Here is an 8,272-nt window from a genome sequence, read left to right as displayed (position 1 = left end):
GGGCAATGAAGTTTGTGGGGCGTACACGTGGATGTCTGACCAGCAAAAGGTACATGCACTACTTAAATTATTTTATTATTCATACTTTATTAATCATGTGTGTTTGATTAAAAAATTGATGTTGGCAGGGGTTGGTGCCAGCTATCCAAGAGCTTTTGCCTAAGGCAGAACAAAGATTCTGCATCAGGCACCTTTATGCTAACTTTAGGAAAAGATTTTCTGGTCAGATATTGAAGAGTTTGATGTGGAGGGCTGCCACAAGCACATACCCCCAAGCTTGGGAGAGAGAGATGTTGAATATCAAAGCAGTGAATGAAGAAGCATATAAATACCTCATAGTCATTCCCCCAAGGTACATTGTTTCCCTTACTTGCACAAAGATTCTGCATTACTCATGTTTGGTAACCCATTTTCTTCATTCTTGTGCAATAGGTATTGGTCAAGAAGTAGGTTCAGAACTCAAGCAATGTGTGATACTCTAGATAACAACATCAGTGAAGGTTTCAATAGTGTTATTGTTCATGCCAGAGCAAAACCCATTATAACCATGCTAGAAGATATTAGACTGTATTTGATGAAAAGATAGGCCACGAACAGAACGAATGTGGCATCTATGGATTTCGATGTCTGTCCAAAGATCAAAAAGAGACTTATGAAGGAATGTAATTTGTCAAGATATTGGATCCCAAGGTAATATTGTTCTTGTGCCTTATTTATGTTCATATCCAATTGTTGATGTGCCTTATTTATGTTCATTTATTCAGCTGGTCTGCAAGAAGGATTTTTTAGGTTAGGCATGTTTCAGTCATTGGGAACAAGTTCACAGTGGACTTGGACAATGAAGAATGTAGCTGCAGGAAGTGGATGATCAGTGGCATCCCATGTTGTCATGCAGTTGCATCAATGAACTATTCAAATGTAGACATATGAAGAGGCATATGCGTCCATCATCTATCCTGTGAATGGCCACCTCCTATGGGAAAAAACAAGTTCTCCTAATGTACTGCCACCACTTAAGAGGAAGATGCCTGGGAGACCAAAGAAAAAAAGAAGAATGGAGCCATGGGAGCTAACTAAGGATGGGACCCAAATGAGTGTTGGTGGGCAGCGAAAGAAATGTAGCATCTGCTGTGAAGTGGGGCACAACAAAAAAGTGTGCCCTTTACGTCCAGCCATCATAGAACCAACACAGGCACAAAGTTCACCACCCCTTGCACCTTCGCAGCCATCAATTCCCCAATCTCCTCACCTACCACAACCAACTCAAGATTCCATCCGAGATTGAACTCCACCAATAGGAAGGAAAAAGTTAAATATTAGAAGAAAAGATCCATAGATTTAACTGAAAATTTGGATGTATTTGGATGTATTTTGTACTCTTATTAAGTACTTTAATTGTGTATGTTGTATTCTTATTAAGCACTTTAATTATGTATGTTGTACTGTTATTAAGCACTTTAATTTTGTAGTGCTATTAAGCACTTTAATTAAATATGTTATTATAGTTGTAATGATATTATGTTGTGATATTTGGAAGTAGTGATATTATGTAATTATATCTGTTTCTTGCCAGGTATCCTTAATATGTATTATAGTCATATACGTTAAGGACCACCTTGAACAATTTTTAAAGGAAAGAGGGACCACCTTGAACAATTTTTAAAGGAAAGGGGGATCACTTTTAACATTTTTAAAACGTAGGGGGGACTAAAACGAACTTTATTGCACGAACTCAGATTGTTCACTCATATTACAACACCAACTGATATTACATCAACAAAACATGAAGCTAAACACCTAAGCCATTACATGAACAAAACATACATTACACATTGCACACCTAAGATCAAGCTAAACACAGCCACAATGTCATAATGTTCAACACAATAACAGAAACACAACTCCAACTAAGAACTTTATCCTTCTCTGCAACTCTTTGACATTATTTTCTAGATCACATATCCTATTGCTTTGTCTCACAATTGTACCATCTCTATCATCAGTGTTGTCCTCAAAACACCACTTGAAAAAATTACATGATATCCCAGTTGAAAATCCACCCTATTATTCACCAAGAACACAAAAATGTATGAACACATAAAATCCAATACACATAAAAGTCACTACGGTATTCAAAACACCTTGTAATGACGACATCCCCAAAATTTCCTCCCAGCATTCCTTGAAGTTCTAGCAACTTTCATTACAGCAATATCACCACAGTGGCAAATAGGGGTTATCCCAACTCCCCTCGAAACAACACCATGTGAGGATTGCGAAAATCCTTTGGAAGTTGCCTTCGAACAGGAAGAACAACTTTGTGATGAAGTCATCCCTAACCTTAACCCTTTGCTTTTAAATTTGGGAACAACAGTAGCACGAATCTCCAAGAACCCTAACCTTTGCTTTTAGATTTGAGAACAAATGTAGCACGAATCACCAACAACCCTAACTTTGCTTTTAAATTTGGGAAAAACAACCATGAATCACTTTGCTTTCAGGATGAATCAGCAATTCAATTTAACACGTCAACCAAAACTGTACAACTCATCAGGTTTTTGCCAGTTGGGCATCTGTGCCGTTAGTCTTTTTAACGCCGTAATAAAAAAGGACTAACATGCATTGTTTTTGCGAGAAGTAGGATGTTAGTGAACTTTTGAAAAAAAAGAGGACTACTTTGAACAAACCCTACAAAAAGAAGGACCAAAATAGGTATTAAACCTAAATTTTATTTGGATAAGTTCAAGTGTTGAACACTCAAATGTTGCACGAACAAACGGAGGCAGATTTTATCCATATTTATTTGGATAAGTTCAAGTGTTGAAAATTCATATAATCTAGTTGATGTTAAACCTAAGCCTATTATTCAATTATAATATATTAAAATAAAATATTTTAATAAATATTATTATAATAAATTTTAATTTATATTAATACTTTTCATCAAATAGATTATATGAATTTTCAAACAAAAATAAATTAATTATCTAAGTTTTATTCTAAGTTGCTTTATTTAATAAAAACAATAATAATCATAAATTAACAAATGTTATTCTAACTTTGATGTGATTTGGAAAAATATATTATTTAGAATATACTAAAATGTTAATAATGATAATTATTTTAAATAATTTTATTAATTAATTTTATAACAAGATTTAATTTGGAACCTCCAAAAATAGTAGTCCAAAAATTATTATCAAGTAGAATTTACATGATTATATTAAAGCAAAATACACAATATATAATTCATAATATATATTAAATATAGTTCTCAATTTATAAATAAAACTTAAATATTACAAAAATATAAAAGAAATATAGAACTCTAATATCACTAGTGCAAAAAAAGTTTTTTATACTTTAAAAAAAGGTTTTTTATACTTGTTTTTAAGTAGGTATAGAAGCGAGGGTATAAAAAGTTTTCGATTTTTCACACCGGTTCTAGAATTGATATTAAAAGTTTAATTTTTTACACCGGTTCAGTCTATAACAGGTATAAAAAATCTCATTTTTATACCTATCGTTATTATACTCGGTATAAAAATAAGACTTTTTATACTTGTGCTTTAACATGTATAAAAGTGACCTTTTGTTTTTGAATATTTGATTTGTATGTGCACTATCCATAAAATTCAATTCCATAATACAATCTAAATAATCAATAACAAAAAAAATAATTAATATTGTTTCTATTATTAACACATCAAAATAGTTCCTCAATGTAATATTTACCTAACAAAGTTCCTAAATATATTTACATAAAAGATAGTTGAGACTTTCACTAGTGCAGAACGGGCTATAGACGTCCGTTCTGTGGGTCTTTTGACGTCCGACCTCCAACGGACGTCTATGTGGGTGACGTCTATGTAGACGTTCGTTGTGTCAGGCCGGACGTCTATCTAGACGTCCGGTGTGTCAGGCCGGACGTTTATATAGACGTCCGCTGTGTCAGGCGGACGTCTATATAGACGTCCGCTGTGAACCTCTCGGACGTCTATACACTACTGCAGAAAGGGCTTTATTAGACGGGTTATTTAGGGTTATTTACGGGTTATTTAGGATTACAGGGTTTGGACGTTTGTTTGTGCACTGCAACACGTCTGAAGAGCATATTCGAAATGAAAATGGAGGGAGATGGAGGAGTAAACGACCTAAAACGTAGGCCAAAAACGCCGCCCAAGAACACGCTACAAACTGCACAAAAATGCACAAAAAACGACTTTTAATCGGTTCAAATGAAAGATATTTCATCACTGAACAATTTAATCGGAATAAAAGTAAGATTAAATGGTCCAAAACAGATAAAAACCAACCTGGAAATGCAAGGCGCAGAGGGAACTCTCACGGGTTCGCATAACTCCTCGCGGGTTCGCGTTTTGGTTAGTAAGTCCTTATTTTAAACGTCTTTTGAACGTCCGTCCTGAAGGGGGACGGACGTTTAATATATATAGACATCCGTCCCCCTCCAGGACGGACGTTCAAGAGGCTGACAGAGTAGTTGAACCAGTCAGCCCCTTGAACGTCCGTCCTGGAGGGGGACGGACGTCTATATATATTAAACGTCCGTCCCCCTCCAGGACGGACGTTCAAGGGGCTGACAGGTTCAACTACTCTGTCAGCCTCTTGAACGTCCGTCCTGGAGGGGGACAGACGTTTAATATATATAGACGTCCGTCCCCCTCCAGGACGGACGTTCAAGAGGCTGACAGAGTAGTTGAACCAGTCAGCCCCTTGAACGTCCGTCCTGGAGGGGGACGGACGTCTATATATATTAAACGTCCGTCCCCCTCCAAGACGGACGTTCAAGGGGCTGACAGGTTCAACTACTCAGTCAGCCTCTTGAACGTCCGTCCTGGAGGGGGACGGACGTTTAATATATATAAACGTTCGTCCCCCTCCAGGACGGACGTTCAAGGGGCTGACTGGTTCAACTACTCTGCCAGCCTCTTGAACGTCCGTCCTGGAGGGGGAAAGACGTCTATATATATTAAATGTCCGTCCCCCTCCAGGACGGACGTTCAAGAGGCTGACAGAGTAGTTGAACCTGTCAGCCCCTTGAACGTCCGTCCTTGAGGGGGACGGACGTCTATATATATTAAACGTCCGTCCCCCTCCAGGACGGACGTTCAAGAGGCTGACAGGTTCAACTACTCTGTCAGTCTCTTGAACGTCCGTCCTGGAGGGGGACGGACGTTTAATATATATAGACGTCCGTCCCCCTCCAGGACGGACGTTCAAGAGGCTGGCAGAGTAGTTGAACCAGTCAGACCCTTGAACGTCCGTCCTGGAGGGGGACGGACGTCTATATATATTAAACGTCCGTCCCCCTCCAGGACGGACGTTCAAGAGGCTGACAGAGTAGTTGAACCTGTCAACCCCTTGAACGTGCGTTAGAGGGGTCGGACGTCTACTGTATTATAGACGTCCGGCCCCGTCTAGGACGGATGTCTCCACACTTAATTATTTACATTTATGCCACCGGTCAATTATTTACGTTGGGGTTTTGGTGGACGGACGTCTATGAGGTGACGTTAAAGATCAATTTTGCACTAGTGTTTCCCTTTTATCATAACTACCAATGGATATCTATCATAAAAGGCTTTCCCTTGTACAGAGTATACATGCCATCTAAGGATAGTCTTTTTCCAATTGGAAAGAAACAAATAAAATAAAATTAGACCACACCTTATACTTCTCATATAATCCATTTTATGGCTAAACTCACAAAACAGAGCTCATATCAATTAAATTATTCCTCCCCATGCAAAATCTTGCTTCAAATGCCAAGTCTGATATATCTGTTGCTTGTATGCCTAAGATTAAGAACACAAATTATCAATGGTTATAAAATGTGGACTCAAATCGTGAATCACAAGATTGTACGATAAAAAATTACTTAACATATATCATATAATACAAGGAAATTAAACTAGAGTGGAATAATCAAATAGGATAAGTTTATAAATGTTCTCTAGGAAAAATTTAAGCTCACGTAACTTGTAATCAGAGTTTATGGTTTCAAAATGTATAATAGGTAATGATCTAATGACATCTTGGAAAGGACAACAAACTACAAACAAATGAGTAACAAGAAAGGCACTAAAAAAATATATCTCCATACAACATCTCAAATACATAGATCATTGCACAAGAATCGTGGAATAGAAAAAACTCAACAGAAAGTAAAGTAATATAAACCTGCGTCACTGTGACACCAAATAAAGCAATGATCTCGCGCAACTCCTTTTTGCTAATAGAATCTTTAATCGAAAAAATTGATTGCGTGTAATTTACAGCCTTTGGATTCAATAAATCCATAGGTCTTTCACTTTTTCCATTAACAAAAAATAAACAATGAAATTATAAACAAAGCTAAACAAACCAAAGAGAGAGGTGAAAATGTTTGAGAACACACCATTTCTTGAGAGAGGATTGACGCCGGTGAGTTTGCATTGTGTGACGACGATTTCCTGAAACTGATCAATCTGGCTGTGGAGGAGATCTCTCTACGAAAGAAAATTTTTTTTGGAACGATTCCACGGAGTTCCCATTCTCCTCCTCCACAAAATCTTCGTTCCACGCATCCATCGTTGATAACGAAGATCGAAGTTCCCTCGACGCAATGCGTAGCTACATGCATTTAAGTTAAGGTGATTGAATGAATCTCAATGTTTCTCTCGGGTTTCCTGTTCGGAACGGAACTGTTTAGGGTTTGGCTCGGAGCTAATTTTCTCAGTCAAACAAGGCAAGGGTTTCACCCACCACAATCCAGAACTTCAAACGCCGAACAACAACTTTACCCAACCACCCCCACTATTTTCATAATAGCAACAACTGAACGAGAACAATGGAAGGAGAATGAATGAGAATGGAGGAGGGAGAACGAAAAAAATTACACAGAGGAGACGAGAAAGTACCGCGCCAAAAAGAAATTGAATAAGTAAAGTAATCCATATTATAATATTTAACAATAATTTTTACCATTGCTAGTGCATCACTTTTTATACCTGTTTTCATGTATAGAAAAGTTTCTTATATTTATAGAATTGTCATAGTGTCACTTTCTCATAGATTTTAACATATATAAAAAATATATTTTCTACTAGTGTATTCTTCTTAGAATTCAATACATTTAAAGTCTTAACATTGTTTTTCTTTAAACCAAATAATAAGGCTCCTATAATACAAAAACCTATACTGATAACTACAAACACGATCTTTAGAGGACTAGTGTTGACACCTTAAGATCTTGCACTTGTTATTGTTCAATCACTCTTGCTTCTCAAGAGCTATATTTATAATATGTTTAGGCTTTTTCCGATCCATAGAGTATACAAGGTAAATTTTATGTCTATCGAGTTTGACTATTCTCGAGACTTTAGACAAGAACCTCCATCAACTCTCAGAACTAGTTCTTTTCATCTACTTAAATACAAGTACTAGTAGAGTCAGAATGATCTTTGTCCAGTCCCTATCATCAATACATCTCACACTATATCGACTCATTATAGCATTCTTACCCTAGGAATAACTACCACATCCTTCTATTCATATACATCTTAATTCATAGTAAGCATTACAAAGATAGTAAGCACAATCATATATCACACTTAGCTCATTCATCACATTCTCATAAAATCATAAATCATCACACCATATCACACATATGTACTTTAATTCAATCCAAACTCATCTCATAAGATAAATCACCTATTGTTTATTTCAAATCACAGATTAAGAATTCGTCATTTATTTTCTATTGCATTAGCATAACATTCAAATACTATATTTTCAATAATTACATCAAAACATCGAAAATAATTTTTCTAACCACAAGCATCTAATCCAAGATCCCTACTGTCAAAATAAAGATTCATATGTCTAGAACCAACTTTCAAAATTTCAACTCAACTCAACAGTTCATGAAGCGAGAATCGCAATTTTGGGAGCCCGACGCTAGGTAAGTGGCGCCCAAAGCTACAACCCCTAGGAAGACACTACTTTGGAAGCGCCTGACGGTCCAGAAGTGGCACACAACACCCCCAAGTAAGTGGCTATTGTCTAAGTGGTGCCCGACGACACTATCACGGTATATTAGAACAAAAAACTTCATTTTTAGTTTTAATTGAGCAAATTGACTCTTCTTGAGCTATTTTCCACTTAATAAACTTTGAAAAATCATAGTATCACCATATCTTAGCTAAAAAAATGTCAATATAATAAATCAAAAGTCTCATAGAGGAGCTCACATCAACAAACATCAAAACTA

This window comes from Vigna umbellata, chromosome 4 (assembly GCF_029865625.1).
Source record: "Vigna umbellata cultivar VRB3 chromosome 4, Vumbellata_1.0, whole genome shotgun sequence".
NCBI classification, from domain to species: Eukaryota; Viridiplantae; Streptophyta; class Magnoliopsida; order Fabales; family Fabaceae; genus Vigna; species Vigna umbellata.
Note: the sequence above shows the minus strand (reverse complement) of the source record.